Here is a 16723-nt window from a genome sequence, read left to right on the forward strand (position 1 = left end):
GACTGTAGTAAACTTTCTCTTGTCGCGTGCAAAAAGAAACCAGTTATTTTTTCCTATTGAATGTGTCTGGACTTCTAAATTAGCAAAATGTCGAGTGAGAAAGAAAGACTTGTACATAATGCTTTGCTAAATTATTTATCGCGAGCACTCCAAGCAAATAAGATTGATGAAATTTGCGAAAAGGCAGTGGGATTTTATGACAAGGATACGATTATAAAGGCTAAGGATACACTTTGGCACTATTCGAATGTTTCGAGTCGCAACGTTGCTGGCCAAAAGATCGCCGATAATGTGTTAGATATGCTGAAACTGATCCAGTTACGTGAGACTAACCGGATCAAATTACCGAAATTCGTAATTTTTGATCCTACGGAGGTCCCAACTACGCCTGGTGAATTGAGCGCTATTGTTACTCAAAAGGTGACAGAAATCTCCAATAATTTGAAGGACTTTATTGAAAGTGAGAAAAAACCCCGTGCAGCTGAGAAACTTGCTACATCCATTATTCAATTAGTCACTCTACCGACCAAGCCTTCCTATGCAGTTATTCTCAAGAAGCCCCCCTTAGACCTCAAAAAGCCTGACTCCCGTAAAGCCTATCTGGAGCATGTATGTGGAGAAGCTAGTGGGAACATAATCGAGCTTCGTCCCAGTAGAGACGCCTGGAAAGAAGTCACAAAGGATAAAAGTGGTGCCGAATCTATTTTGTCACGTATAACCGGGAATAACCCTGAAGTCAAGCCTAAAGTCGAGCCTTTCGGTATTATCCGTTATGTTCCTGAAGACCTGAACGAAAATAGTCTATGTGACCTGATTGCCAACTGTTTGAAAGCAACTCAAATCCGAAACACCCGCTCGTTTAAGCTTCTTTTTTAGTCTAAAGAGGATCTCGAGTCTTCTATTCGCTTTCCGCCCATCATAGGGTACGAAAGACTCCCCATTAGTATATTTCAACGCTTGCCACCCCAATGCTTCTCTTGCCAGTCATATGGTCATTTTGCGTCTGCGTGCTCAGGTACCCGAAAATGTTCCAGGTGTGGTGAGGCTGGCCACTCCACAACCAAAGATAATCCTTGTACCAAGGCACCTAAGTGTGCTCTTTGCAACTCCTCCAACCACCCATGTTATAGTTTAAATGTCCTGTCGCTCAGTCTCTTTTAAAGAAGTCCAATGCCTGAAGAAACCTTAAATTGTATCATGGAACATCAATGGGAAAGTTCTACCGAAACATCACATTTTATCTGAACTTTGCTTGCTGTTTGACGTGGTGGGTCTCCAGGAACACTTCTTGTCAAGCGATAGTCGTCAACTGTTGAAGTTCAGGTCTTCTTATAATCTCATTAATCAATTAGTCACTCTGCCAGCCAACCCTTCCTATGCAGTTATTCTCAAGAAGCTCCCCTTGCTGTTTGACGTGGTGGGTCTCCAGGAACACTTCTTGTCAAGCGATAGTCGTCAACTGCTGGAGTTCACGTCTTCTCATAATCTGTTTTTCCACCATGCTAAGTCCACTCGCGGTAGGCCTTCAGGTGGTTTGGCCCTGATGATACGGAAAGAGCTACTTGGTAATCTAGTAGCTAAGTCTGATAGTTTCCTTGCGGTTAAAGTTTCGAATGTGGTCATATTCGTAGTTTATTTTCCTACTAACTACCGTAATGATGTATCTGAGAGGAAGTTCTCTCTCACATGTACATCTATTGCCAAGCTAGTATCAAAATATGAAGATGAAGGCTTAAGTTGTCTCCTGTTTGGTGACTCTAACTGTGAACTGTCTAACCCTGAAAACAATAGATCTCAGATCTTACTCCATGCTTGTCCAAGTCTCACCTATGTTGGAAATGATCGCGATTTTACGTACATCCATCAATCTGGCTCCGTGTCTCAGTTGGACTATTTCTATTGTTCTTCTATGATTAAATCCACCTCTAATAATACGGTTCTTCTTGATTACTCCATATCCGACCACGTACCGATTTGTAATTCTTTTCAAATAAAGCCCTTGCCGCAAAATTCACCTACAAATTCCCCACCTAACTGGTTGTCCACCCTCAACTGGGAAGCTGCTGACATCGATTCCTACCAGAGTTCATGTGACTACATACTGTCGAAGATCCGAATTCCTTTCGCACTTCTCTGTTGTCCGAACATGACAGTAGACTCGGAAAAAACCATCCTACTAAACATCTACTGTTCTGAGATAACGCACGCTATCCATACAGCTGAGAAAACTGCAGTTCCTGTCCGCAAAATTTGCCACGACACGGAAGTGCGTAACTGGCGGAATAATCCTAATCTCCTGGCCTCATGTGATTCAGCAAAATTCTGGCTACAATTATGGGCAGATTGTGGGAAGCCGCGCTCCGGAGTAGCCAACGCTGTTCGTGTTTACACAAAACGTAATTTTCTAAGGCCATCGCACAGCATAAGGCTAATGAAATTGCCCGTACCAGCGAGATTGTCGATAATTCACCTCCTGCTTTATGGCGTCTTCGAGCTAAGAACAAATCTTCCAATGGACTTTAGAGACCAATTCATCAAACTTCAGAGACCAATTTTCAGCCCCTAATTCCTACCTAGACAACACCTTTTGCCAGGCCCTCGATAAGGAGCTTCAGTTTGCAATTAAGGATATTGGTGTCCTGGTCACTCCGTCCTTGATGCGTTCCAAAATTGTTAAGTTAAAAAAAAAAGATATCTAAGAGCATCGATGGTATATCTGGCACCCATTTAAGCTTTGCCAGCAATCTTCTCCTAGAGCACCTTTCTCTGCTATTTCAAATGATTTTCGTTACTGGCATCGTTCCAGACAGCTTTGGTGTTGGATTGGTCCATCCTATTCTCAAAAAAAGGTAAACCAGCTGACCAGTGCGCTTCATATCGTCCGATCACTGTTTCAATTACTTTTTGTAAGCTATTTGAATCCCTTATTTCTGATGAAATTGCACTTCGATGCACTACTCCGGACGACCAGTTCGGGTTCAAAAAGCACTCAGGGCGGGAACACGTTCACAGCGTTCTTGAAAATCTTCTTATTGATGCAGATAAAAATGGTGATCTTCTCGTCTTTGGAGCGCTTGATGTTAGTAGAGCCTTCGATTCTGGCATCCATGGCCATATCCTGCTCAAGACCCTTCAGCGAGGTGTTTCCTCTTGCACAGTATGTACAACAAGCTCTCAGCTGTCATCCTGATCCCCTCTCCGTCCGGCACTTTTCCTTCTAAAGAAATGCTGAGAGTCAAGAAAGGCGTACGTCAATGTGGCAAAACTTCACCATCACTGTTTAATAACGCTATCATCGAAGCACAACAAGTAATAAAGCCGTCGTGCTTTTTCCGTGGAATTAATCTTTCGCTGCTGAACTTCGCTGATGACATTCTTCATGTTTCTCGCTCGATATCTTTATTTCAACAAAATTACGACTCACTTGCAGCGGCATACAAGCAGATCGGACTTTCCTTCAACAAATCTAAAAAATAACTTCTTTTCTTCAATGGTTCAAAAATTGAGCTTTCAATTAACATCTCCGTTAAAATTGGCGACACTCTGATTAAGCCTTGTGAGTCCCTTACGTATCTTGGCCTTCCTATTTCTTCTACATTGAAGGACACACACTCAGCACTGACAAACCACCTCTGTTCCCGTCTACGAGCGGCTTACAGATTACTTGTTGCCAATAAGTATCGTTTCAACCGTCCTCTCCTTGCCCGGCTATACAATGCTTTTATTATCACCCATCTGCTTGCTCTGGTTCCCTTCTGGAAAATATTCACAGCTACCGAAAAGAAAGCTATTTGCAGCGCATTCAATAGATATGCTAAGTTTCTCCTGCGTCTCCCTTTGTGGCACAGCAATGGCGACATCTCTAGGAAATATAAGGTCACCAACCCTTTCATGGCCATAGAGAGAAGAATCTCCAAATTCAGTACCAATGTTTTAAGAGCCAACCATCCCTGGACTAGTGTTATTTTATAATATTTGTAGTGGAAGTGTATTTGAATTGTTGTCCTTTTCTTTCTTTTTCTTTTGTATACTCCGTCTTTTCCGTTACGGGTAATAAATTAATAATAATAATAATAATAATATACACTGTAGTAAACTTTTATCAAATCTTATATAGCCTTTATTAAACTTTCGTGAAAATACAGCATCTAAAATCTGGAATTTAGTAATTAATGTCTTTTGACTTACAATCGTTCAGCAGGGTAGCATATCCCTTTGTTTTTTGTTTTTTTTTTCAAAATCGCTAAAATTTGTCAGATGTCCCAGATTTTTCTTGAAGTTAGAGAAGATTTTCTCATTTCGGAAAAGAAATATCTCGAGCAGATTTCTCCCCTTTATTTGAATATGGTTCCAAGAGAAAAAATAAAAGAAAAACATACTATTCAATATGCATAAATTCTTCAAACAGATCTAGAAAATACCCTCTATAAGTTAAAGCTGGTATCAACAAAATGGGATTTGCGCCAAACTGAAAGTTCCAATATCGACACCCTAAAATAAAATAAAAATAGTAATGACAAAATGATAATTGTTACAGCATTTTTATTAACAAGACGGAACTTGCATCAGGTGAAGTACATTAGACACTTATTTTTCAACAGGTATCAGAGAGGGCAAGTGTATTCATCATTCACAACAAGCAACTTATATTAAGAGGGCAAGTATTAGTGAATAGCTAAATATCGGGCAAATTGGTCAAAGATTGCTGTTTTTTGGAGTTACGAAAAGCAATTAGTAACGAAGTTAATCAATAGAAACAGTAACAGTCTCAAAGCATGTCAATCTGAAAGAGCATTGAAACTGCAGTATAACTATCTGACTATACCGATATCAGTTTTTTCTTCTTTGTTAAAGTGAAATTCATAATGCCTTCAAGATTTGATGATATTACATTGAATTATTGTAGATTATTAAATAGAAAATTGTAAAAGATATGACTGGCTATCTTATTAGAGGTCAACCCTCAAGAGAGGACAACATTTATATTTTAAAGATCAGAAATAGGTATTGATGAAAAAATTTAAATCTTCTGACAACAAAATTTCAGTGAATTTCCTTGATAAGTGTAATGAGAAAAAAAATATGAACGTGTTTCAAAACCCCCTCCCCCTTTGTCTCCAGCTATAATGTGAAACAAATTACCTCTAGAGAAAACAAAACAAATCCTATCGAGAAAACGAACACTCCCCTTAATCTAGCAAATTACAGATGCTTTGTATATTTTTGAATCCTAAAAAAGCTAAACTTCACATTCAACATTCCAAGATGTGTAAATGTATGACAGTTCATATTATTGACTTACCAATAAAGTGAATACACCACTCGATGCCTTTTTTATGCTCTTTACGAATATAATAATCGCTTCTACTGCAACTACAAATTTAAGCACGTTTTCACCTAATTTAACCTAAAAAAGCTAGTAACACTCAAAAAGCATTCGCTGATTTCCGAAACTTTTGCCTATAAGCTGCCTAGCTCAATTCCAGCATTTTATTTGTCAAAGGCAGTGCCGAACCGAAACAAAAATGAAGGCTGAAATACAACGGAATTATGCAAAATAAGACTGGAAATGGTAGCCCAAACTGAAACTATCTTGTGTCAAATAAAACGCGGCTTTATTTTTTCTGAATACCTGCCAATCACTAATCACTGCTTGGGTTGAACTGAAGTAGTTTATATCCTTGCATTATAATAGTTGCCACCCCCTCCACTCGTTACTTTATTTTTTGTAGGTCTTGTTTTAAAATCCTAATTCCTGTACGTTTTGAGGTTCGACTTTGAGACGCAGCCTCTATAACTCTTTAAGAAAACGAAGTTTTTTTCATATTATTTCGTAAAAGAAAAGAAGATAAAAAGGCAAATAAATCAAAGGAAAGAAAATGTATAGACGGAATGCAGAAAATTCAAAAGTGGATTTGACCTTGAGATCAATCCTTTTAGGATGTAAAAGATTAAAAGATTCCTTTTAGGATGTAAAAGATTAAAAGATTCCTTTTCCGTTACCTCCCACAAAGGTAAGAGAAAAAATAGAACTGAAAGTACCCTTTAAGGATATTTGAGAGCCCCCTCAGAAATGTCATGATCTCCTTCCCCGTCAATAATTTTTGATGTGCCCAAACACTCAGGTATTTAAGAGTTTAATTTGATACACTCAAATTTAAGAGTTGATTGACTCACGAATAGTCTAAAGTCTGAAATCGACCTGCATCATCCAACCAATCAAATAAGAGCATCTTCAGTTATCGGCATTATCAATATTCGTGTTTGGTCGATTTCCTAATCCAAAAACACAGCCTGACCTCTGGTTTAAATCTTTGAAGAAACGTGACCTAACAAAAACAGAATTTATGGTTATGTGACTGCAGAGTTATATAATAAAGTGAAAACAATTTAGAATATGACTGTCAGGTTTAATATTTTTCGATCAAGTACAATCAGGTAATACATGCAAAATATATCATTCAAGAAGCTAAAGACGAATTTCTTTTTTTAGAATGGCAGGTCAATATTACCTCTGGGAAATCGTTTGTAAATAGCTAAATATCGGACAAACCGGTCAAAGATTGCTGTTTTTTGGAGTTACGAAAAGCAATTAGTAACGAAGTTAAATAACAGAAACATTAATAGTCTTAAAGCATGTCTATCTCAAATAGCATTTAAACTACAGAATGACTTTCTGACCATACCGAATCTTTCCGATCATACTGAAATCAGCTTTTTCTTCTTTGTCAAAGTAAAATTCTTTAAAAAAACAAACAAAAAAAACACACACATGGACATGGAATGATACAACTATCACATTATTCAAAAGCCAAAAGCTCTCGTACGGTCTAATTACACCAATTTTGACCCCCCCGGGCTCATCAGAGTTGAACACACAGCTGTGTCAGAATTTATAAGCAGCCATTTTAATCAAAAGGTGGCCCATGAACCGGAACAAGTGCCCAAAGTTATGAAGAGTTGCTCATTTTTTGATTGGATTATTTCCGAATAACCCTAGGCTTGTCAAATATTTTTGAACTGACGATCTTAATGGTTATTTTCGAAGAATATTTTATACTTTTTGTGAGACACGAAATTAAAAAAAAAGATAATGAAAAAATTACGCAAAATATGTTCTGTGTCTAAAAACTAATTAATAAACTTTAGAAGAAACGCCACCAAACTGTAACATTTTGACAAAAAATTTTGAGCATCTTCCACTTTCTTGGGGGAAATCTATAAAAATATTCCACAATTTTCTTTTATTTGTTGTTTAAGTCGTACCTTAGATGAAATAGTAGTTAATATGTCATTCGTATGTCCGTGTTGGATATTTTTTCTGTTTTTCATTATATATAGAAACATGTGCCCCCTAATCTACGGATAGTTCCTGCTCGTTTTGATTATTTACTATTATTTTTTACTTTCACTTTTTCATGTTTTAACTTTCTGATTCGTATAACTATTTGCGTTGCAGAGCAACACTACAGCTATCACATTTGTTTAGTTTTCAATCAAAAATAGTCAATTCTGAAAGAGCGGATATAGTCCTGCATGATTGACGGACTTTAAGCACCTATGACTCTAAAATTACAACAACAAGGAATGGTGAAACTGAGTCAATAGCAACAGAATATTGGAAGAAGGCTTTATAGACCAGAAATTACGAGATCTAGTGTCCTTTTCAGGAGTTGGAAGATATTTGGGGTTATAAAGGCCACTTTCTTTCTTTTTTGGCCAAGGGTTCCATTATGACAAAACAGGATGTGATACTGATGGTCAAAATAGTTATTCAAGGATTTATACATCAGAGATTATATAAGAGGGCTTTATACACCAGAGATTACAAGATCTAGTGCCCTTTTCAGGAGTTGGAAGATTTTCGGGTTATAAAGGCCTCTTCTTTTCCTTTTTGGCCAAGAGTTCGATTGTGATAAAACATGATGTAATACTGATGGTCAAAATAGTTATTTCAACATGAAATAACGAAATATATAAAAGTTATGATTCTGAAAGGAAACACCCTGAAATGCTATTCGTTTGAATCTAAGGCCAAACATGAATGAAACTAAGTTTTTACTCGAATACAAACAAATATCAACATCAAAACTGAAGACGAACACAAATGATCCAGTAAAAAGATGGGGGAAGGACTCCCGCACTCTCAATTCCTGACTTAATGAGCTAAAGTTGGACTTTTTTTTCTCGCCTGCTGGAAGATCGATTGCTTTTATAGAAGAGAAAGTTGATAAATATATTTATTTATCCAGTGCCTCAAAAATAGAAATTTTGACTTATTCTGATTCTTTTTCAACACTAAAGATTTTAGCGACTTGAAAGGCAATATGTAAACAAAATACTTGCAATTAACAGATGACTATATTTTTCTATCCCTATAACATTTTTTTCAATAGAAGTAGTTGAACTCTAGTGGGTTTTAAGGTTGGAGGCGGGGGTGACAGCCAATCCTCATGTACAAGCTAATTTCGGTGCGATTTTAGTGTTAATGTTATTCTTTAACTTCATAAAAAAAACTTGCTTTTTGTATTTCTTTTAAGCCCAAAGGTGTAGGAGATAATTTTTTTTTTTTCTAAAACTAATAACTATGACAAGCCCGGCTGGACCGAATTCGTATTTCGGGGTAAAAACAAAAAACTAGTAAAATGTAAAAAAAAAAAGATTTCATAGCAATCATACACAAACACTGGTCAAATGTACCGTTATATTACATCAAAATTGCGAAGTGCTAAACGATAGGCCTACCATATTTTCAAATATTAACAGTATAATGAACATGACAAGTCGAAGTACATCTTATTGATTTTTGATCATCTGTGGGGTTTCAGCTTAGCACGAAATAATGAAACATGTTCCGAATGGCTTAAACTACTCAAATGAACAATTAAAGCATTCTATTCATGGTCCTATTCTAATTCATGGTGCACTCTTTCCATTTTAGGAAGATTTGGCCCAATATTGGATTCCAGTCAGTAAAAACTAGACATTCAAAATATTCAAAAATATGGACACTGAGGGCCCAAAAAAACGAAGGTTTACTTACAAGGAACGAACACTTCCAACTTTACGCCCTCTGTTTTGAACCATTATTGGTGAGTGTAAAAACGGCGATTCGCCCCTTCTAACTACAGTTCGTATCTGCAGCTTCAGTTGAATATTTTCAGAACTGTGGAGAGAAAAGTTCATAGTTAGTGATATCACATAGAACCTTACTATTTTTTACGACAGGTGAAATTAATTCAGGAATTGGATACTAGAAATAATCAGGAATCAGCAACAGCCTCTAGTTTATCATCATTTGGTTAAGTTTTTAAGATCCGTTAGGATACGTAAGAAGATGTTCCTATTGAACGACTAGAATTTTTTTAATGATAAAACAATATGGGCAAATCTAGAAATCATATTAGAAAAGCTTCGAATTCTTTTGGTAGTAGGTATGATGGATTTAGCATTTGTTGAGAATACAAACCACGGACCAGAAAAAACGACCAGAAACTCTAAGTGTCATAGTTCTTTTATCAAACGAATCAAAGGAGATAGATCATTTAACCAAGAGCATAAAGTTTAATAGCTAAAACTCTAAATGAAGAACTCCAAATTCAGAAGTTTCCCCAAACACCGAAAGGGCGAAACAACAGAGTAAAAAGTTTAAAAAAAATCTTGAATTCAAAAAGTTTATTCTTTTTGTGGGGATAAAAGTTGTCACATAGAAAAATCAATAAGCGGAATTCAAACTTCCATTCTTTTAATTTCTCAATTTCTCATTGCCAAAAAGACCTCTTTAATTAAGTTTACTAACAAAAGATGAAGAATCGAAAATAGCGCTTGCAGCCATTTTTGATTCTTCATCTTTTGTTAGTAACAAAACAACAGTAACTCAGATACTATTCTCCAGAAATTCCACGGCCAACTCTTGAACTTCGTTAGTAAACGTTGCTGAGAACATCAATGTGTTTCTTTCAATCTACAAGGAAATCCAACAAATATATGCAAATGTATATACTTCTAATTATTAATGAGAATATGATTTTGTTACAATTTTCAGTGGTACGATTTTTAATCATTAACAGACAGGGCCTGAAATAAGACGAACGAGAAAGGCATCATATCAACATAACAGAATCAGTTCTACATTTATGTTTAGTCAAGATCAGATAGGCATTAGGTCGGAGTTAGGAACAATCAATAATTTATACAAGAAGATGTGTAAAAAGTCACATCTCGGAAACAACAGTATTCTGCTCACAAACACTAAAATTGGAGGCACATGCAAATAAAGCAACCACATTTTAGACAACAAAAGAAATAAATAAAATCGAAAAGAGTTCTGCCTCTATATAACTCTTTTACTTATAAAAGTTATTCAATTTTTTTTTTCTTAAAATACCGGAAAAAAATCCTTAGAATCTAAGGCTCCTATGGAAAGTTCTGGGTAGTCGGAAATTTTCTCGTCAAGTATTATCTGATTGAAAATAGACAGACATATTATACAAATAGACAGACATATTAAACCTAGAAATCAAAAGAACCATATCATTCGCTTCCCAGTTCAATGATCTTTCAAAATATAATAGCCATCGACGTTACAACTGTACCTCAAACCCTCCTAATGGGGAATGATAATAGCCCTAGGCTGTATATAGAATTTTACTGAAATTTTCGTTTTTTTGCGATTTGTTTTATTCAGCATTATAGAATGACTTTACATAAGAAATAAGCACAAACATTTATATAACCCACAAAATCATCAAACTTTGCAGAAAACCTCACGGCTATGTCTGGCCCCCTTAGGAGGTTTGGGCGCATCGAAGGTATAGCAAACAGCGAAGTATTGTGTCAAAAGTCACGATCTGTTTCATAAGATTAGATTTTCTTTTTATAGTTTTAATTTTAAGTCTTAAGTCTATAATATTAGTGCGGATACTTGTCAATTTATTCTTTATAACCCAAAAATATAAAAACCAAAAAAGACGCCTTTGTACCTTAATATCAAAATTTGTCAGTAGAAATGGTCCAATAGGGGATAAAATCAAATTCAACTGTATGTACAAGAAAATGAGAAAATATGAAAAAATAAAGCATTTATTTCAAGAATGTCATGAGAAAAAGAAAGAACCGTCATTTAAATCAAAAATATATAGAAATATTCAGACAAATGCCTAGAGAGATATCGTGGAACCTTTGAATTGGCAAAAACTGTCAATCGGAGGGCAAGTGTATTCATCATTCACAACAAGCAACTTAAATCAAGAGGGCAAGTGCTGGTAAATAGCTGAATATCGGGCAAACCGGTCAAATATTGCTGTTTTTTTTTGTTTTTTTTTTGTTTTTAGTTACAAAAAGCAATTAGTAACGAAATTAATTAATAGAAACAGTAATAGTCTTAAAGCATGTCAATCTGAAAGAGCATTGAAACTGCAGTATAACTATCTGACTATACCGATATCAGTTTTTTCTTCCTTGTAAAAGTGAAATTCATACTGCCTTAAAGATTTGATGATATTACAAGTCTTGAAAATTATAAAACACATGACTGGCTATCCCATTAGAGGTCAAACCTCAAAAGACGACAACATTTATATGGTAAAGATCTGAAACAGGAATTGATGGAAAAATTTAAATCTTCTTACAACAAAATTCCAGTGAATTTGCTTGATAAGTGTAATGAGAAAAAAAAATATGAACGCCTTTCGAGCCCCCTTTGTCTCCAGCTATAACGGTGAACCAAATTACCTCTAGAGAAAACGAAACAAATCCTATCGAGAAAACGAACACCCCCCTTAATCTGGAAAATAGGGGAAAACGACTTTTGGGAAAAAATTAACATACTTTGTGGGTTTTTTTTCTCGCCTCTTGAAAGTAATTCCTATCCCCATCGAGGTGCTGTCGAATATTTAACAAAAATCATACAATACTGATAAAAAAAAAAACATTGACATGAAACATCGAAGAAAAATCGATGATACTTAATGGAGCTGATCCATCCACCTTTTAGCCTATAATGCCTTATGCATAATGCCTTGGGTTGAAGAACAAAAGTAAATAAAATCCGAAATTCACAAACATACATAAAAAAAGACGAAGGACACACTTCGCTCCAGTATATTCTAACCATGATAAACATAAACAAGCATAAAAAAAAACGTACAAAATCATTTTAACGTGGTAAGGGTGTAACTAAATTCAGTTAACACCTCTTATTTTTTTTGAATACCCCTCTTCCAATTACTATTTGGGATGAACTGGAATAGCTTATATACGTGTATTATAATAGTTGGCCCCCCATCTACTCGTTACTTTATTTTTGTAGCGTTTAAGAAAAGGAAAACTCAACGACAAGGAGCATATAAAATGTAGTTTTGAACAAATAAATAAGCAGTACCTTTGAGCTCTAGCTAAATGATTATGCCAGATTATGGTGCAGAAGGATCATGCGCAACGATACTATCCTCTAATAACTCGAACTGTGTTTTGGTTTTAGTGGAAATACCGTTGTAGCTGGATGCTAAACCTGAGAAAGGAAGCACTTCTTATAATAAGTAGAAATTGAAAAAAAAATAATTTATTGAAACTAAAATATCAGTATCCGGTAAAGCAATTTGTTTATCATCAAATAGAACAGAACATAAAAAATCATCATTTCATAATCTTGAAAATTAAATAGAAATGTCAGGTGTAACGACAAAATAGGGGATTTTATTCCTTCTTAAACCAAAAAGCTTGGTTTTGAATACATGGTTATACATGTAGAAAAATAATTAGAGAAGAAAAGGTATGCCCTTTTGCTTTCACTGAATATATCAACACTTCCCATTGATTCTGAAAATTATTTTACTCCTTAGTTAAAACCTTTTTAGCGTTCTTCTTCAAATCTGTCTAAGCCATTTCATAAATTTTGATAGAGCACCTGATGAGCAATTATGTATGATTTAATTGTAAAACAATAATAGTAATAACGACAACATAATTGTTACAGCATTTTTATTAATAAGAGGGAAAATACATCAGGTATACTACATTAGACACTGATTTTTCAACACGTATCAGAGAGGACAAGCGTATTCATCATTTACAGCAAGCAATTTGAATAAGAAATTTAAAAAGCAAAGCAATAAAATAGTCCACGTATTCAAAAAAAAATTTGGAACAGCATAACGGTTTTTACACTACATGAGTGTAATAAAACAAAACAGCCAGAACCTCTTCACTGCCTGAAGCTAAATAAATAAATCCCTATTTGAACAGCAAAATAATATTAATTTTTATCTGTATGGTTTTGGGACAAACTCTTAAATGACTAACAAAAACATAAACAAGTAAAATCAAGTATCCATCAACCTGAAGATAGTATCACTAAAACCTTATAACGTAAAAAACTTTATTATTATTTGAAAATTTGGTTTTTTGAACCTTTTTTTTAATCCTACCTCGTTCCCGAATACAATACTCAACATGATTTTGCAGTTTTTTTTTTTTCTATTGAACAACAAGTAAAAGAACTACAACAGAAGAATGATATTTTGTTGGTAAAAAAATGTTTTATTAACATAAAAATGTTTAATTAACCGATTTAAATTGAATATTATTACCAAAAGTATAAAGCATAATGTTTGTGTCTGTAGTTTACTTCTTTTATATCTTCGCTAACAGTCCGTTAATCTGATTCCCGTCTTTGGCCGTCTTATGGTAAGCTTGTACAAAATATAACCATATCTACCGTACATATAACTATGTTTAAGCCTTTTAGGCTAAGACTCTAGCCTAATAAGACTCTTAAGTTTAGAAGCAAAATTTTACAAATAATGAGACTGAAACAAGAAATCCATCTTTCTCAAAAAAAAAAAAAAAAAAAAAAAAAACTATAGCTAAACATATAGAAAACTTGACATGGAACGATACAATACTCACATTATTTGAAAGCAAAAGGCCCTCGCATGGTCTGATTACTCCCCTTTTTAATCCCCAGAGCTCATTAGAGCCGAACGAACACGTAACTACGGCAGAAATTATAAACAGCCATTTCAATCAAAAAGTTGGCCCATAAGCCAAGGCAAGGGCCCAAAGTTATGAAGAGTTGCTCATTTTTGATAGGATTATTTGAGAATAAGCCTAGGCTTGTTAAATATTTTTGAACTGACGATCTTAATAGTTATTCTCTTAAAAAATTGGGATAAATTTCAAACTTTAGCGCAAAGAGCGAGGTGTTGAGGAGGCATCCCCTTTCATATAAGTAATAACTTCTGCCCGCTTTGAGTTTTAGTGTTGCTCCTTAGTTTTAGTTGAAACAACTTATTTTCTTGATTCATTTCTGATCGTTTTTTAAATTATCCCAGGAAATCTGGCCCACATCCACGGAGAAATATCCTCCTCGCAGAAATATCCGCTAGACAATTCAATCTCGGTGAAAATTTACCCATGGCAATTACCTTAAAAACTCCTTGCGTAAAATCGAGATGGAAAAGAGAAAACCAAACGTATAAAAAGAGTTTTGCATAGAAATTCTTGCAAATTTTCCCAGTGCATAATTTTCCCTGGCAAGTTCACCCCCTGGAAAATTCCCTCGCGGAAAACCCCCAGCAGAAAATTCCCCCCACCCTACAATGTATGCATGTTTCCCAATAACAAATACAATATATAACCCATGGACAGATTTGATAACATAAAGATCTTCCCCTTGGGACTGGGGGGGGGGGGGGGTCATTTTATATCCAAAGGCATAGTTATTGGTCTTCCAACTATGATAAACATAAATGACTATCTCAAGATTTTTAAAAGACGATTTTGGGGAAGAGGGCCTAGTTGCCCACCAAACTTTTTGGTCACTTAAAAAGGTTACTAGAACTTTTAATTTCCGTTCAAATGAGACCTTTCCCAATATTCTAGGACCGCTGAGTCGATATGATCACCACTGAAAAAAAAAAATAAACACTCATCCGTGATCTTTCTTCTGACAAAAAATATCAAATTCCGCATTTTTGCAGATAGGAACTTAAACCTCTAAGGTAGGGTTTTCTGATAAGCTGAATCTGATGGTATGATTTTCATTCTATGATTTTTCGGGGGTGATTGCCCCTTTTTTTCGAAAATCAGGAACAATTTTTATCAGACTCATAGCCGTTAATGGGCTAGACAAAACTTAATGAAGCTAATATATTTGAAATCAGCATAATCAGCCAATTCTTTCGATTTATCAATTTTGATATACCAATTCTTTGATATTGGTATCAAAATCCCATTTTTTAGAGTTTCGGTTACTGTTAAACCGGGTCGCTTCTTATTTATACTGTATATTACTTACTTATACTCCTTAAATACTTATATATCAACCAGTTCGTTGCCACAAACTAGTTGATATATATATGTGACTGAAATACGAAAATGTGTATTTAATGATATTGTTATTATATTCTTCGTAAGGACCGACAAAAATATTTACCTCTCTCAATACTCCTCTCCCACCGCCAATTTAACACAAGCGGGCATTTTCATTGAAATAGAGCCAAAATTCATCCTAGGAAAATCATCCTAAGGATGATTTACTCCCAAGCACTTGCAGCACTCTGGATCGAAGGAGGAGAACTAATTAAAAGACTGCGCGATTTCCAGAGAAAAACATAGATTTTTAAACAGCTAATGATAGATTTATTTCTAGTTATTTCTACCTTTAATGCAGTATCATCGAGAAAAAGTACGAAAAACCGTAATATTGTCCTCCTCTAAAAGATTTTTTGCGTTTATCGACTTGCAGCATGGATGAACAGATTTCTCAAAACTAAATAAACCAGATGCATTTAAAAAAAAAAAAAAATTAAATCAAAACTGAAAAAAAAAAAAAAATCATACCATATTCATAATCTTCAAGATTGTCGAGAGCTGTTTTTCCCTTTCGAGAATATTACAAAATACTTAATAACTTACTCTTCCCTGTCAACGACCACATTAGAAGTAATACAGGTCAACCGTCCCTTATCGACATCATACGAAGGCGCAGATGGAGCTACCTCGGACACGTGCTGAGCATGGATGATTCCAGAATCCTCAAATCTACATTTTTCTGGTTACCTGAAGGCACCCACCGCAGAGGACGACCCAAAAATACACTCCGTCGTACCTACAACAACGACCTGCGGCACTTTAACGCCTCAATACAACCGGAGTGTGAAGATATCGTCGCAGCCGCAAGACTCTTCTTCGACGCCCTGGCTGCCTCTAGAGGCACAGGAAGATCTAAGGTCTAAAATAAGGTCTTCCCTGTTGGCATTTTCATCCGTTTATTAAAGGTCCTGAAATAGATGATAAGACATTAACAAACTATATAACAGCTGTATATTTGCAGCTAATGTTATAGAGAATCAGAAAAATATTATAATCAAATAAGAATCATAAACACAGACCAAAATGAGAATCATCATTATTTTTTTTTTTTTTTTTTTTTTTTTTTTTTTTTTTTTTTTTTTTTTTTTTTTTTTTTTTTTTAGCTAAATGGCCTACAGGCCAGATTGGCTAGCTTGATTTTACAGGGTTTCAGATGGCCTTCTTCGAGCAAAAATGTGTGCAAACACAAAATGAATTATTTTTATCGTCATCCCTATCTTTCTTTTATTAGAAAGAAGTCTTGACCATTGTATTTGAAGGGAGCAATATTGGAATATCTAGGATGAATATGAAACAAAACGAGAATTAAAATTCCAATCCCCCAATTCAGTCAAATACAAAGAATATT

The 16723-nt window shown here is 35.1% G+C and overlaps 1 protein-coding gene across 5 annotated transcripts in view; it reads right to left on the bottom strand.

Moving 5' to 3' along the window:
- The window catches only part of LOC136025163 (uncharacterized), a 489107-nt gene that overhangs the window by 334347 nt on the left and 138037 nt on the right, over nt 1–16723 (bottom strand). For 4 of the 5 annotated variants that reach the window (XM_065700916.1, XM_065700917.1, XM_065700915.1 and 1 more), the window contains 5 exons: nt 15919–16283; nt 12383–12511; nt 9044–9166; nt 6178–6329; nt 4380–4491 (listed from right to left, as the gene is read on the bottom strand). The exons of the other annotated variant lie outside the window; for it this stretch is intronic. The gene's annotated coding sequence lies outside the window, so the exon portion shown is untranslated. The remainder of the gene's footprint in view (nt 1–4379; nt 4492–6177; nt 6330–9043; nt 9167–12382; nt 12512–15918; nt 16284–16723) is intronic. 5 annotated transcript variants of the gene reach the window in all.

The sequence above is a fragment of the Artemia franciscana genome, chromosome 3, assembly GCF_032884065.1.
Source record: "Artemia franciscana chromosome 3, ASM3288406v1, whole genome shotgun sequence".
Lineage (NCBI taxonomy): Eukaryota > Metazoa > Arthropoda > Branchiopoda > Anostraca > Artemiidae > Artemia > Artemia franciscana.